The 16,294-nt window shown below is 49.1% G+C and overlaps 1 pseudogene; it reads left to right on the forward strand.

Annotated features, from left to right (window-relative positions):
* Positions 1–14,181: 14,181 nt before the first annotated feature.
* On the forward strand, positions 14,182–15,637 carry LOC149354344 (uncharacterized; annotated as a pseudogene).
* Positions 15,638–16,294: the final 657 nt, after the last annotated feature.

The raw sequence follows: 16,294 nt of genomic DNA on the forward strand, positions 1-16,294 counted from the left end.
CAGGCCTTTCACGGCACTACTTGTACAACCATGCCAGCTATGTTGGCACCAGCCCTCTGTGTTCCCCCGTTTACTGAGTTGCTGTCTGGTGTTCTGTGGTCACCTCTAAAGTCTCCTGGGCCAAGCCACTTGGCATCATTATTCACTGCTATACCCAGCCAGGCATTCATCAATATAACGTCTTTGACAGGAGTTTTTTTTTTGCTGATTCCATTACACTGTACAAAAGTTCATGTTCAGATTGTTTTGTTTGTGTAATCTGTACAAAAGACAATGAACGTTGAGATCTTTTAAGTAGCACGAGTGCACTTTCTGCACTTTCTTTATTGGTAAGAAACAGTTCTAGCATTGACTTCTGCACTTCATTCTCCAGGCAAAAGGCGCTTTCACCCTCGACTCCCGAATTCAAGCCAGGCAAGTGAGCTGAAGTGACCCTCTCAGTGGTTTTTGCGCAGACGACAAGGCCACATTAATTTTCTTGAACGAAGTAACACGACGTGTACTTTGAAAATACATATGCACACGAGCCCATTACTCGTGCCGTGTGAAGCCTTATTTTTATTATTTTGCGAGGTCTTCTTTGTTTTTGAGGACATTACAGCGAGCCATTGCCACGATTTCATCCTCCAAGCTTGAGCCCCAAACACGCCGAGAGAACACAACGTACGACGGGATCAGCGGACACGTTGCATTAAGAGCTACATGTGTAAAACACCTTACGTGCTACGAACACTGAAGAGCAGCGATCTGCATATCCGGAAGCCTGAGATGGGCCCAGTCTGTAGTGGCGCCACCTTTTGTGCGCAGTAGAATTTTTTTTATTTAATCGGTCTGCAATCCACCCAGCTGAGTAGTTATGCCACGGCTGAGAGCTTGGAAATACAGCGCCAAGGTAAAATAGCGTGCTCTCAGTGGAATCGACGTGGACGCACATGAAGATATGCAACTTGAGGCAAACAACAAGAGTTGGGGCTCCCACAATGGCATCAGACGCTTCGATATGGAAGCGTGAGCACGACCAGTCCTTTCAAGCTCGGCACACATTGTTTTGGTGATAACATCCCTGCTTCGGATTTAAAAATCTTCCTAAAGAGCCAGGGCCCTTATATTGCCAGATACGACGCTTCTCTTACAGCCGTCACGTGCGAGTGCAGGAGCACATGCGCGCTTTAGCCACTCAGTAGTGGCAGTAGAACAGTAATGGCAAACGGCGGGCAATGCGCGGACGGTTCGCGTAGGCTAGTAAGGACGCGCTAAGCCACACCAGTAGCGAGCGCGAGGTATTTCTCCGCCGCCAGGGCGGTATAATCATGCACGATTTTGCGCGCACAGTAGTGGCAGCGTAGTTCTTGTCTCTTCTGGAAAATTCTCTGCGTCCGTCATCGAACAAGCCAGGGCTCGTTACTCATCAACCAATACGGCTATAATCTTTGTTTGGCTTCAAACGCGGAAGGACGTGATGTGTGTGCGCGCGTGCTATAGCCGGTAGATTAACGCACTGAAAAGAGGACGGAGTGCACCTCGAAGAATGCATCATTCGTAAGAGCTTGCTAAGCAGGCGGCTTACTACCGAGGTCCTGCCGGCAGCAAGCCTGTGTATGCGCCACTAAACCGCGAAAGCAGCAAGGGAGCCTCCCAATTAGGCTGGGCTATTTTACTCCCTGCAGCATCGACTCAAACTGCTCGGTTTATGGGAGGAGCGGTGGCTACTGCCTGAACATCCACCTGAACATCAGTGACGTCACCCACACCAACCTATTCAATCCCTACGCTCCGTAAGCATGGAAACATGATGAAAAGGTGATAAAGCACGACGCTGGAAGCCATGACGCCAGCCCTCACCTTACTTCCCAGAGTACCTGTTACCAGTCTACCTGAGTTTGGGATGATACTGGAGCGCACACACCAGAGAAAAAAGCATCAATGCCTGATGATAAGCCTGCCACTGACGTCCAGCTCGATCATGCTGCGGCAGCCCTGAGTGCAGCCAACACCAACCAAACACCTTGCGACGTGGAATTCCGTGAATCGTGAAGTGCTGGATGCATTCACTAGCGCCATGCAGAAGGAAATACCACAGCTTTTATTACTGCCACGTAATCAGCATTCGAAATAAAGAGTGATTGGATATATGGACGAAACTCAGCGCGTGTTCTGAAGCGCTGTTGTCAACTCTATGAAGTGAGGTATGAAAGAGCAGTTTTTCGCCGACAACAGAAGCTTCCAAATTCTTGAACACATTACGGTCGGACTGAAAACTTACAAGAACACCCGAACGCTTCTAACAACCCGCTAAGCGGCGCTCAGTGTTGGAGACACAGAGTGTGACCCTATTTGAAAGAGCGGCCGCGGTAACCCGGACAGTACTATACCCGTCGCCCTGTAAAGGTCGCCAGGACAACTGATTAAGAGAAATCAAGCACAGCATCTATTATGACAGCAACTGAGCTCATAGAGGCTCACAAAACAGCCCAAGAACAAAGGGTCTCCAGGACAATTACTTGTATATCAATACTGGAGAAGGTTTTTCTGCACTCATGCTTCAAATTGGGTCAAAGACTACAAATTCTACTTCGAATCAGGCCAGGCATAAAAAAATGAAACCCCGGCATCAAAATCAAACCCCTCCGAAAGATACCGCAAGGACGGATTAGTGGTAGTACAGTGGCCAGTGTGAAAGCCATAGAATATGAACATCAATGGGATGCAGGTGTGGCTGGTGTATTTGCCGCAAAAATAAGCTGAAATTACTGCTTTGCCTGTATGGCGCGTGGGTTAGACCACAGTAGCCTGACCCTGGCCACAGGGGAGGTCAACCCGTCAAGAGTGGCAGATAGGGATGGCGATACCACTTGCCAGAAAAACCGGCGACAAAAAAGTGCTATCTCGAGTTTCAGTGCGGCAGCCGCAAAAATCCTGGAAAGTTGCAATAGAAATAGCGTTGCGGAATTACTTCATGAACTAGCTGGAGGAACGTGCTTCTCAAAGCTCGACTTAGCGTCGGCATACCACCAGCTAGAACTGACTCCGGAAAGTCGGGGACTAACCACCTTTATCACACACGAAGGATTGTTTCGTTTTGAGAGAGTGTTTCTGCATACTGCGCTTGCGTGGTCCCGTGTCATGCGTCTGGTCTGAACCAGAGTCAAAGCAAAGGCTGAGCAAAGCTCTCAACAAGCCTTTCCCCTATGTGTGGCAGCGTAGGTTGATATTTCATTGCTCTTTCTCTCTCACACACAGTTTTGTTCATTACAGAGACCTCCTCAAAGCTCGACTTAGCGTCGGCATACCACCAGCTAGAACTGACTCCGGAAAGTCGGGGACTAACCACCTTTATCACACACGAAGGATTGTTTCGTTTTGAGAGAGTGTTTCTGCATACTGCGCTTGCGTGGTCCCGTGTCATGCGTCTGGTCTGAACCAGAGTCAAAGCAAAGGCTGAGCAAAGCTCTCAACAAGCCTTTCCCCTATGTGTGGCAGCGTAGGTTGATATTTCATTGCTCTTTCTCTCTCACACACAGTTTTGTTCATTACAGAGACCTCCTCAAAGCTCGACTTAGCGTCGGCATACCACCAGCTAGAACTGACTCCGGAAAGTCGGGGACTAACCACCTTTATCACACACGAAGGATTGTTTCGTTTTGAGAGAGTGTTTCTGCATACTGCGCTTGCGTGGTCCCGTGTCATGCGTCTGGTCTGAACCAGAGTCAAAGCAAAGGCTGAGCAAAGCTCTCAACAAGCCTTTCCCCTATGTGTGGCAGCGTAGGTTGATATTTCATTGCTCTTTCTCTCTCACACACAGTTTTGTTCATTACAGAGACCTCATTGTTAGTGTTGTGGCAGCTGCTGTCACATTGGCCCAGTGTTTCAGTTTTTGGGTGCTGGCAGGCAAGCCAGTAGATGACACAGGAGATTCAACCTGTGTTGCAGCCCATGCCACACGAAACAAACTTTCCTAAGGAAAGGTTACAGTTCTTTTTAATGACTCGTCTGTGTCTTGTATATTTGTATATTACTTGTGATGTGAGAGTCTTGCTCCCTTTAACTTATGGCATGCTCCGGGTGAGCAGGAACTTTACAGCCAGCGGTGTTAGCTGTGAGGTAGACACAGGCCTTTCACGGCACTACTTGTACAACCATGCCAGCTATGTTGGCACCAGCCCTCTGTGTTCCCCCGTTTACTGAGTTGCTGTCTGGTGTTCTGTGGTCACCTCTAAAGTCTCCTGGGCCAAGCCACTTGGCATCATTATTCACTGCTATACCCAGCCAGGCATTCATCAATATAACGTCTTTGGCAGGAGTTTTTTTTTTTGCTGATTCCATTACACTGTACAAAAGTTCATGTTCAGATTGTTTTGTTTGTGTAATCTGTACAAAAGACAATGAACGTTGAGATCTTTTAAGTAGCACGAGTGCACTTTCTGCACTTTCTTTATTGGTAAGAAACAGTTCTAGCATTGACTTCTGCACTTCATTCTCCAGGCAAAAGGCGCTTTCACCCTCGACTCCCGAATTCAAGCCAGGCAAGTGAGCTGAAGTGACCCTCTCAGTGGTTTTTGCGCAGACGACAAGGCCACATTAATTTTCTTGAACGAAGTAACACGACGTGTACTTTGAAAATACATATGCACACGCGCCCATTACTCGTGCCGTGTGAAGCCTTATTTTTATTATTTTGCGAGGTCTTCTTTGTTTTTGAGGACATTACAGCGAGCCATTGCCACGATTTCATCCTCCAAGCTTGAGCCCCAAACACGCCGAGAGAACACAACGTACGACGGGATCAGCGGACACGTTGCATTAAGAGCTACATGTGTAAAACACCTTACGTGCTACGAACACTGAAGAGCAGCGATCTGCATATCCGGAAGCCTGAGATGGGCCCAGTCTGTAGTGGCGCCACCTTTTGTGCGCAGTAGAATTTTTTTTATTTAATCGGTCTGCAATCCACCCAGCTGAGTAGTTATGCCACGGCTGAGAGCTTGGAAATACAGCGCCAAGGTAAAATAGCGTGCTCTCAGTGGAATCGACGTGGACGCACATGAAGATATGCAACTTGAGGCAAACAACAAGAGTTGGGGCTCCCACAATGGCATCAGACGCTTCGATATGGAAGCGTGAGCACGACCAGTCCTTTCAAGCTCGGCGCACATTGTTTTGGTGATAACATCCCTGCTTCGGATTTAAAAATCTTCCTAAAGAGCCAGGGCCCTTATATTGCCGGATACGACGCTTCTCTTACAGCCGTCACGTGCGAGTGCAGGAGCACATGCGCGCTTGAGCCACCCAGTAGTGGCAGTAGAACAGTAATGGCAAACGGCGGGCAATGCGCGGACGGTTCGCGTAGGCTAGTAAGGACGCGCTAAGCCACACTAGTAGCGAGCGCGAGGTATTTCTCCGCCGCCAGGGCGGTATAATCATGCACGATTTTGCGCGCACAGTAGTGGCAGCGTAGTTCTTGTCTCTTCTGGAAAATTCTCTCCGTCCGTCATCGAACAAGCCAGGGCTCGTTACTCATCAACCAATACGGCTATAATCTTTGTTTGGCTTCAAACGCGGAAGGACGTGATGTGTGTGCGCGCGTGCTATAGCCGGTAGATTAACGCACTGAAAAGAGGACGGAGTGCACCTCGAAGAATGCATCATTCGTAAGAGCTTGCTAAGCAGGCGGCTTACTACCGAGGTCCTGCCGGCAGCAAGCCTGTGTATGCGCCACTAAACCGCGAAAGCAGCAAGGGAGCCTCCCAATTAGGCTGGGCTATTTTACTCCCTGCAGCATCGACTCAAACTGCTCGGTTTATGGGAGGAGCGGTGGCTACTGCCTGAACATCCACCTGAACATCAGTGACGTCACCCACACCAACCTATTCAATCCCTACGCTCCGTAAGCATGGAAACATGATGAAAAGGTGATAAAGCACGACGCTGGAAGCCATGACGCCAGCCCTCACCTTACTTCCCAGAGTACCTGTTACCAGTCTACCTGAGTTTGGGATGATACTGGAGCGCACACACCAGAGAAAAAAGCATCAATGCCTGATGATAAGCCTGCCACTGACGTCCAGCTCGATCATGCTGCGGCAGCCCTGAGTGCAGCCAACACCAACCAAACACCTTGCGACGTGGAATTCCGTGAATCGTGAAGTGCTGGATGCATTCACTAGCGCCATGCAGAAGGAAATACCACAGCTTTTATTACTGCCACGTAATCAGCATTCGAAATAAAGAGTGATTGGATATATGGACGAAACTCAGCGCGTGTTCTGAAGCGCTGTTGTCAACTCTATGATGTGAGGTATGAAAGAGCAGTTTTTCGCCAACAACTGAAACTTCCCAAATCTTGAACACTTTAGCGTCGGACCAAAAACTTACATGAACATTAGAACGCTTCTAAGAAGCCGCCAAGCGGCGCTTAATGTTGTAGACACCGATCTGACCCTATCTCAAAGGGCGGCCGCGACCGCAGCTCACTACCCCAGAGGGCGACGCGCAAGTCGGCCACGCCTCTGTTGTCAGCACGGGCTCCACCGGAAGCCAAGACACGTCCAGACCCGTTGCGTCTCAAGATGTTCAAGAACAGAAGATATACTGTCGTACACATGGTAAGAAAATTGGTACATTTTGTAGACTCGAATCTGGGGTTCCCTGTTTTGTTCTGTAGAATGCCCAGTTGCATTTGTAAGCCTTGTCGGTTCCAACTGCATTTTGTTTCAATTACTGAATCCGTCTAACAACTCAGTGCACAGCCAGGTTTTAACTGCAACAGTTGGCCGTGACGTTTTCTATATGCATAGATATTCCTGTCTTGAGTGCAGCTTATATCAGTGTGCTGCTCCTATGAAGACAAATTGCACTACATTATGTAAAGTGTTTGCTAAATATCTAAAGGTCAATATATTTATAGACTTTTCGCAGACGTGATACTCTTTGAGTATTGTGCGAAGCTCTCTCATAACATTTTTTTTCTGCGAGAATGTCCTGAATGCTGGCTTGTTACTGTGTCGGCTCGAGTTGCACAGAGGCGTAAGCTTGGTGCTGCCGCCTAGTTGTCGTCAACTCCGCGCTTTGCGTGACTGCTGAAATCGCTGGCGAGATGCCTCAGCGATGCGCCGCCATGGGATGCTTTAATTTTAGCAAACAAACCAGGAAATGTACGATTTTTGAAGTTCCCAGTGGCATCACTGCATGCAGCAAAAGGGAAAGTGTGTGCAGGCAATGTGCTATGTGAATGTTGATTTAGCTGCGAGGCAGCAAACTCGCGTGTCTGCAGCGACCACTTTGTAACAGGTGCAAGCTTAGTTTCTTATTTCTTGCATTCTGTTTTCTAAGAAGATGTAGCGTGGAACACGGGGTGCGACGCCTCTGTTGTCCATTTGCTGGTGTAGCAGAACTGACTGCACAAAAGAATAAGAGGAAACTGCGCGGGCCTGTTGACTGCTCCCCGTGGATTATAATAACTTCAGTGGAAATTATCGAGCTTGTGCGAAGGAGACGCGGACAGCGAAGAGGCAAAGACTGATTGTGCGTGTGCGTCTTTGCCTTTTCGCCGTCCCTGACTCGTTCACGCAGTTCTTTGTTTGCCGCATGCGGACAGGAGGGAGCCTAAAAGATAGAGTGAAAAGTAACAGGAATGTAGTATGCATGCGGGAATGTTCGCGTGCCGTGGCACGGCCGGCCTCGAGGACAGCTTTCGGCAGCGGCCTACAGTGTTCGCCGAAACGACGACGATGTCTCCAGAACGCCGGGTACGTTCCACTTAACGGCAACTTCCCTGCGAAAGCAGTCGTCTCGACATCTTTTGCTGCGGTGGACTGTGCCCATTTCAGACCATCGCAGTGTAGTGGACTATGCGAGCGCGAGGCGACAGCTTCCTCAGCGTAACCCTCGTGCGCTCGCGAGCAAGACGAATACGCCGGTTAGTAAGCGCCTCGTCACCTCCACAGCGCTGTATCACGTTGCGAGATCGTGTGCGCATTATCAACACTCTGGCACAGCCCTGTTATCAAACAACGAGCACGCTCCGCTAGGTACCCTGATCGGGCTTCAACCCATCGATCTTCAAACAAAAGAATGCTAGCCGCGTCAGGCTGTCACACGCTATATTAGTATCAGCAGCTCGCCCTGGGGCGAGTGCTAAAGAAGGCAACATTAAATGCGGTGAATGTATTTCTCCTCTTTGAAAGGCCGTCATTTCCGCAGTGGCCTGTTCGATGCGCCAAAGTGCATGTCAATCACATGGTAACTAACCGGCGACACAGAGTTAGATCATTCGTCCACTGCTTGCTCACATGAAAAAACTGCGCGAAATTCACTGTCAGCTCAACAGAAAAAAAAAAAATGTTCACAGCACTAAAGGCAAAAGCATACTGAAACACTATAGGCGACGTTCGGATGAGCACGATAACTTCAGCAACCCATGAAAGCACGGATGGAACAACGCACAGACTGCTGCTGACCGCGCAACGCCAACCGACCGACCGAACCACCAATTGTGATTCGGCGGCCGCCGCTAGGGGCGCTCTCCCAACGTGAAAAAGGCCCATTACGCCAGCACTGCAACCGCTTTCGTCGTCTCCATGCAGCATGTGGCGCATGTAATTCTTGACTGGTTGATGAACATAGCGAGCCTCCAGCGACTGCGCCAGAGGCTGCAAAAGGTTTGTTACTGCCGCGTTCATTGCAGAAGCTTTCTTAATGTCCGCTAGCAGCAGTCTGTAGCGACGCATCGATCAAGACACAAAATTCTTGGTTTTTATGCAGGCATTCTTTCCGCTTCTTCTTCGTCAAGTGATTGCACATTGATAACTCGACTTGGCCAAGCGCCATCACGAGCGGCCCCACGATGAACACTCTCAAGGTTAGGTTATTTGTAAACATATAACCCCCGAAAGCAGAAGAACTGACAGCCGTCGCCGTAGCTCAGAGGTAGAGCACCGGACGCGTAATTCGGAGGTCGTGGGTTCGGATCCCACCGGCGGCATGTGGTTGTTCTTTCTTCTGCTTTTCTAATCAATTACTTTTAAGCGATAACATATTCAGTAATACTCTAAATTGATCAACACCACACAATAAATAAGTAAATTAAAAAAATCCCCTGTGCCCCTTGGTTTCTGTGGCTGCTGGCTTCTCTCACCTTCACCCTATCAGGAAGAGATACTAATCACAAATCGCCCGCAACATTTCTATCGATGAACAAGAAAAGGTTAACTCAACGGAGCCGGCAGCTTGGGGTGTTATAAACCCGTGTAGAAACGTCACACGAGTAACCTGTCTTTGCGCAAATTTTTTTTTTTCAAGTTTTTTCTTTGCTCTCACCACCGCCTTCCCTGCTTTTCCTGGGTCCGCTCTCAACAATAAACCTGCTCAACCCTGGTTTTTCTGTCTGCCTTTGTTCCTTCCCCGAGGACTTCTCTGTGTCTGGCCTGTCCCTCCCAGCGCCCTTCCCCGAAATGGTGCGGAGGCGCTCACTACAACCCACTACCGAACATTTTAAGCCGCCCTCCCGACCACACTCCCCGCGACGCTTCCATGAAGTGGAGAGGGGGCTCTGATTCTACTTGTTCACTGTGCCCAGTCACTGCGCGGTGACTTTATGCAGAAGTGCTCCCCCGCCTTTCATGCGTTTGTTTGGAACAGGTTTTTTCTTCTCTCCTGCGGTTGGGTTGAGTGTCAAGCGATGAAGGTAGCTGCGAAAACACGCTGGCACTCGCTAGGCCTCGTTGAATTTGTGTTATATAGTTTTTTGCGCCTTTCCTCGTGTTGCTTGATCAATCCACGATCGAAGATGACATCGCCTTCCATGCATACGTCCAGTGCAAGTATGGTGGTAACCTGTCGTCGATGTCTCAGTGTTGAATAACTTCGCTCCGAAAGACGTGAGTGGTGAACAGTAACATTTACTGACATTTGAGCGGTGGAGGCCACGGCGGTGAAGGCGGATTTTATGACGGCGACGTCGCGCTGCTAGGACATAAGTACGCATTTGAAATCACTCTGTTGTCGGAGTACTGCCGCCGTCTCGGTTATATGCTCGGCGTCAACAGAAACTTTCTAGTTGTTCAGTGTCTGTTTTGAACCAGCCAGTTGTAGATTGCACAGCGTAGAGGGACAAAGTACCGAAAAATTTTCTCTCAGCTATATACCGAAATTTCTTGCCCTTCATGGTAACAAGACTAAAATTACTTTTGCGGTGTGTATTCTTTTTTTACATAGGCATATGGTGCATACGTGCGAGCGCAATCAGCGACGAGCGTCTTAAGGGGGAGCGGCTCAAGGCCCTGAACAAACATCACGCATCGCATCTATGCTGCGGAATGTGCCGTAAATAAAGGAGGATGACCAAGCAAGCATTGGAATCGTCCGAGCAACCTGTTTACACACCAACAATGTTACGACATACATTTGCAACTCAATATTGATTCAAATACCAAAGGTGTCAGGTGGATTCACGATACTGAGCATTGCCAATGCTCAGGGCCAGGCGTCTGGCTTGTACGTGCCTTCTCTTTCGTCCTGTCTTCTTTTGCACGCATTATCTCTCTAAGTAATGTGACGTACCTTTTCCTTTTTTTTTCTTTTTCTTATTTCTTAGCGATTACCAGTCCACAATCACTTTACCGATAACGATCGTCGATTACAATCGCAATTATCGATTACCTATCATCAATCCTTACCTAGCTTACAGAGCACGGGATGCTACGACACTTCTACACATACATAATCAACCGCTATCTAGTTTAGAGAGCACGGCATACTATGCTACTCTACACATACACACCATTTGTTCCAGTACAGGGAAGCACCATAACACCCCTTTTCATTCCGTCCAATTTCTGACGCGTACTTAGCATATTAATATTTGTCTGGCTCCGCCGCGGTGGCTCAATGGTTACGGCGCACGGCTGCTGACCCGAAAGACGCGGGTTCGATCCCGGCCGCGGCGGCCGAATTTCGATGAAGGCGAAATTCTAGAGGCCCTTGTACTGTGCGATGTGTTTGCACGTTAAAGAACCCAAGGTGGTCGAAATTTCCGAAGCCCTTCACTACATCGTCCCTCATAGCCTGAGTCGCTTTGGGACGTTAAGCCCCCATACACCACACCAATATTTGTTTTTTTTTTCATTACTGTCAGACCAGAACACATCCCAGACACAGGTTACTAAGCCATACACCCGACCATGCGTTCAATGGGTGTCCCTCAAACAAGCCTGAAGCAATTACCCTTCGTGGCCTACGGGGAATAAAGAACAAACAAAAAAACCTTCGTGGCATACGCGTTACTTGCCCACCTGGCGCAGTGAAGCTATTTTCTTTTTCTATTTACAGGAATTGGGGTTTTTTTCCGACTGACGATGGCCGGAGCCGGGATTTCACCTGAACGAGCTCCTTACGCTGTCGCTTAATACCTGCGACTGTCCAATTGATCATTTCCCGGAATGCATCACAGCTCGTGTTTCTGGTTCGATGGGCAAAAGATAGCGCGCACCGAGATGTCTCTAACAAGGAGAAGAAATGGGGCTGGGGACCGATCGTCCCAAGGAAAAGCGGTTGAGAAGCGAATGTGGACTGTTTTGCCTGTGGAAGAAGTCCAGATTGGGCTAAGTAGTGTAGATTCATAATGGTGGTTCAACAGCGCAAAAACACCAAGATCAAGAAAGAGAGAAGAACACACACCAGCGCTGAATTCAGCGCTGGTGTGTGTCCTGTCTCTTCCTTGGTCTATGTGTGTTTGCCTGTGGGCCGGACTTAGGCTAGCCCATGTGGGCTGGACTTGGGCTTGCCCATGTTGGCCGAGCATGGGTTAGCCCATGTGGGTCCCCGCTGCACAGCCGCCTAAGCCCCCCTCGAGGTCCCCTCTGAGAAGCCCATTACTGCCCCTATGGGTCCTACAAAGGACCGAGGAAAGTCCCCTTTATTGTTTTCATGCATGCAGACCATAGGGGTCCCCTGCTGGTCCTATGTAGCAAGCCCACTGGGCTGCCCCTGAGGGTCCCACGCGATGCCGAGTTGCAAATGCCGCACACATCCCACATCGGGCCCCCATGGGCTGCCCGTGTCGGGCCCACGAGGGCCCGCAATTCCGAGCCCCGTTTGTGCTACTGGAAAGTGTCACATGTCCGTGTGTGAGAATTTCCTCATCGTAACGCATGCAACACGTGTCAGATTTCTTGGAGACCAGCACCTGCGCAAACACTGATGCGGTCAGTATGTTGGTACAAGTTACGCCTTGGAAGTGTACCAGTCTGGTGCATTTCTTCCCTGCTGCATTATGCACATTATGTGAAGCAATTTGTATGACATACTCAGGCCATAGCCGTAATCAGTTTATCGAGCTTGGCTCTTGAGTAGGGCAGAAAACATAGAACGACCGCAATTACGGATATGTAGACACTGATCATAGCGTGTGCTTGGTTTGGTTTTGGTTTTGTGGGGTTTAACGTCCCAAAGCGACTAAGGCTATGAGAGACGCCGTAGTGAAGGGCTCCGGAAATTTCGACCACCTGGGGTTCAACGTGCACTGACATCGCACAGCACACGGGCCTCTAGCGTGTGCAGTTGACGACTTGATTGTAAAGGCAATAGATATGTTGCATGCTTTCGTTACATTAAATATGCTGACAAGTGGCCGAATTCATGAGACGTTCACTTTAAAACCAGCTCGCTTCCCAACCAGCCGCTGTATGCCGCCGTGCTAGATTGGCTGCGTGTCGTCAACACCGGCGTGACATCTCGCGCAGGCGGGACCGAGGTTTTTGTAGACTTCACATGAGCTGTCAATCTAGTGAAAGCGAACCGGAGAGCCGCCCAAGGAACTGACACGTTGGCATTCGCTTCATGGCATTCGCTTCAATGTAAACATGGTGGTTGCTCCGTTTGCCTCTTTGATGTGTGCGCTGTTGATTGATCGTTATCGGCGGCTGCACGCACGACCGCTCGACATGCCTGATGATGCTTTTATGTGGCATTTCATGCTTTGAAAGGGTGTAGTACACCCGCGGTCCGCCGAACTACAGGACCAACTCGGGCTATGATGAGAGGGAAATGACATCTGCACGCTTCGTTTTTTTTATCCTAGGCTTCCCAATGGACGTTAGCAGGAGAACACCAGGCGCTGCTCAATGTGAGCATGCTGACGACCGGCTTATACCTGTGATACATTACATGCAGAAATTGGAGGAGAAGGTGCTGTTGACAATCTGTCTGTGCCCCTCCGATTGTCGCCACCCGTGCTTGCTGAGGGAAGAACGGATAAGGAAACGCTGTCATTGAGCTCTGCATCATTACAAACGCTTCGTTATGGTACGCGCTAGAGGTTTTCTTCAAGAACTTTTGCTGTTTGGCTGTGGCAATAGCAGAAGAGTACACAGCATTGCACATATCGGTGGTGCCTTGCCGAAGCGGTGCCTCCTTGGCGAGCTGGTTGAGTCCAGTTGATGCCTTTACCATGTAATGCTCCTGCTTTTCACTGAGCTGTATACCCCTTACTTTACCAAGTTAACCATGAGCATATATGCCATGAGACATGGTACAGGTACTCTGCGTGTGCATGGTTGTAAAGAAGCTCCCAATTTCTTCCAGTGAACTTTGTCCTAATATTCGTCTCAGCACTCCGTAAAAGGTGATTCCGTGCTTCGTGCTAAATCTAGCATTTTGCATTATTGTAAAGATAAGTTTTATTTACTGGCTGATAAAAGGCATATATCATCAGAAAAAGTGAGTACCGAATGCTTGGTCTGTTTTTTTTTGGTGGGGGAACGTCACAAAGCGACTCAGGCAATGAGGGACATATTGTAGTGGAGGGCTCCGGATAATTTTGACTGCCTGGGGTTATTGACATCACAAAGTACACAGGTCACTAACATTTTGCCTCCATCTAAATGGGATTGCCGCGGTTGGTATCGCACCCACGTCTTTCGGGTCAGTAGTCGAGCACCATAATCACTGTGCCACATAGGCGGCTTAGTCGCGCCAGCCATCCGTAGTAGACATCGAGCTGCGATTCGGAGATGCTACGTGAGCTATTTTGGCGCATTACTTTTGGTGCTGTCTCTTGCCTGTCTGTATCTTTCTTCAATAGGTGGCATGTAAATATTCTGTGATATTCATAATTCCTGCCATACGTTGAATGGGGCTGTGGCGCCTTGTCTTTTCTGCAAAAGTTTTTGATTAGCGCAGAAAAACATGGCCGGGAAGCTGCTAGTTTTCTCACCGTCTGAGCCGGGGAAGCCGAGGTGCACATCCAGCTATTGCAGCCAGTCAGCAAGCCGCCGCAGTTCACTTTCGAACAGATTCCGGTGGGCCGTGAGGCAGTGCGCCAGCTGAAGGTCCACATGATGACACTCAGTGATACGATGCAGACAACGGAATTCAAAGCAGACCCAAAGGTATTTAGGCTTCTACCCAGACACAGCCAGCTCGCATCGTTCATCTAGAAGCCCAATGGCAGCGAGACGTCGAGCAGACGGACTGTTTCGGTTTCAACAGAGAAGGGCTACAAGGGCTGCTACTTCCTACTGGGAACCGTCCGCGAAAAACTGAAGCCACTGAAACCACCTCGTAACAACCCAGTCAAGTCAAGCATTTTGACTATTCCACAGAAGCCAAACCTGAGCTCAAGAGGTGAAACCGTTGAGCAAACACCAAAGAAGATTTCAGCTCCTGAACAAGTATGCAAAAAAGCAATGCCTCCTATCAGATTGACTATCCCAAAGGAGTTTAAATCATCTGCAAACAAGAATTCTGGTCGTCAGAACCTGACTTCAAAAAGCTTCTACATCTGCAAAGGTGTACACGAAGCAGCCTCAGCTGTGCCAAAACCATGCAAAAAAGCACTGCCTCCAGTCAGAGTCATTCTACCTAAAGGTTTCGCGTCTTGGAGAAAAAGAATGTCACTTCCAACCGTCCCACGAGCAGCCTGTTACCTGCATTTATACCCACTGATCCTTTCACTGCTGCCGACGCTCAATTCCTGCTAAGTGGAGGAACCTTTTCAGGCGCCTGCGCTCAATAAATGTGGAGGCCTCGATCCTCTAGAAGTAGCAACCCGCATAGAGGCGATCCGCAGAGAAACATTCGCCTCTAATGCTCCTGATTTAGAAGCCACAACAAAAGTCACAGTGGAAGACAGCTTCAAGACTGCGAACAGTGCATTTGAAAACTGCCTGGAAATGTGAAAAAATGTTTTGTAGACAGCCTGGAGGCAGGAACATTGGCAGACTCAACTGCTGGGCATGCAGTGGCAATAGTCAACAACAGTGAGGAACACTCAGACTGGTAATAATGACACCTTCGAGCTGTACCTCAGCGCTCGAATGGAGATCTTTTATCAGCAGATAATTGAAAGGCAGTCCTGCCCCAGTTCAAAGAAAGAAGAACCACCACCACATCTGCAGCTCATAAGCAGATGTCTGGGGAACAAGCTAAAGTGCTTCTGTGCACCCCACAAAAGGCTGAAAATGAAGGGTCACTATGGCCTCCACAGCTCCAGGCCATTTAAAATGAAGAGCGTTCTTCATCACCAAAGTGCCAAGCACCTTCACCAAGTTATTACAGATTCGAAAGCTTTGCTCTAGATCGTTTCCCGCCAGGCGCACCAAGTCAGCTCACGATAACGGTCAACCAACTCCACATCCACTAGGTTTGCACTTCAACTCCTTCATCTTCGCTCATCCGTGGCAATATTTACCAAGCCCTAGTGGTCGAATTTCTATGGAGGCGAAATTCTGGAGGCCCGTGTACTGTGCGATGTCAGTGCTTGCTGAAGAACCCCTGGTGATCGAAATTTCCGGAGCCCTTCACTGTGTCGTCCCTCGTAGTCTGAGTCGCTTTGGGACATTAAACACCCGACGCCCATAAACCATCCTATTATTTATTAGTCATCGCATCACCTCGTCCCGCTTCTGCATTGCATGCTCACCAATTAATCCAACTTCAACTGTACTGCTCTTAGAGCTCAAGTAGCTCACGCTGGCGAGTGAGTTATGCAGACCAAGACGGCAGCCTCTGCGTGATGGCACTCTCACTGGATCGCATCAATACGTCAGCAACGAAAGTTCTGCAATGCCAAAACTTCCTTCGAAGTTCAAAAATGAGTGGCACCCTCTCGAGAACGGAAAAAGAGCTTCCATCGTCACCGATTGGCTGCGGTCTCCACGCGCCCTCCCACCAAGTTCGCCCACCCATGTCTACGCCAAAAGGACGCAGTGGCAAAGCGAACCGGTTCCAAAACGAACTGTTTCATGGATTCGGCTCATCCTTTCATTACGGAAAAGAACAAATGTAACACCAGACGAAC

The sequence above is a fragment of the Amblyomma mixtum genome, chromosome 3, assembly GCF_055824585.1.
Source record: "Amblyomma mixtum isolate Tamu chromosome 3, ASM5582458v1, whole genome shotgun sequence".
NCBI classification, from domain to species: Eukaryota; Metazoa; Arthropoda; class Arachnida; order Ixodida; family Ixodidae; genus Amblyomma; species Amblyomma mixtum.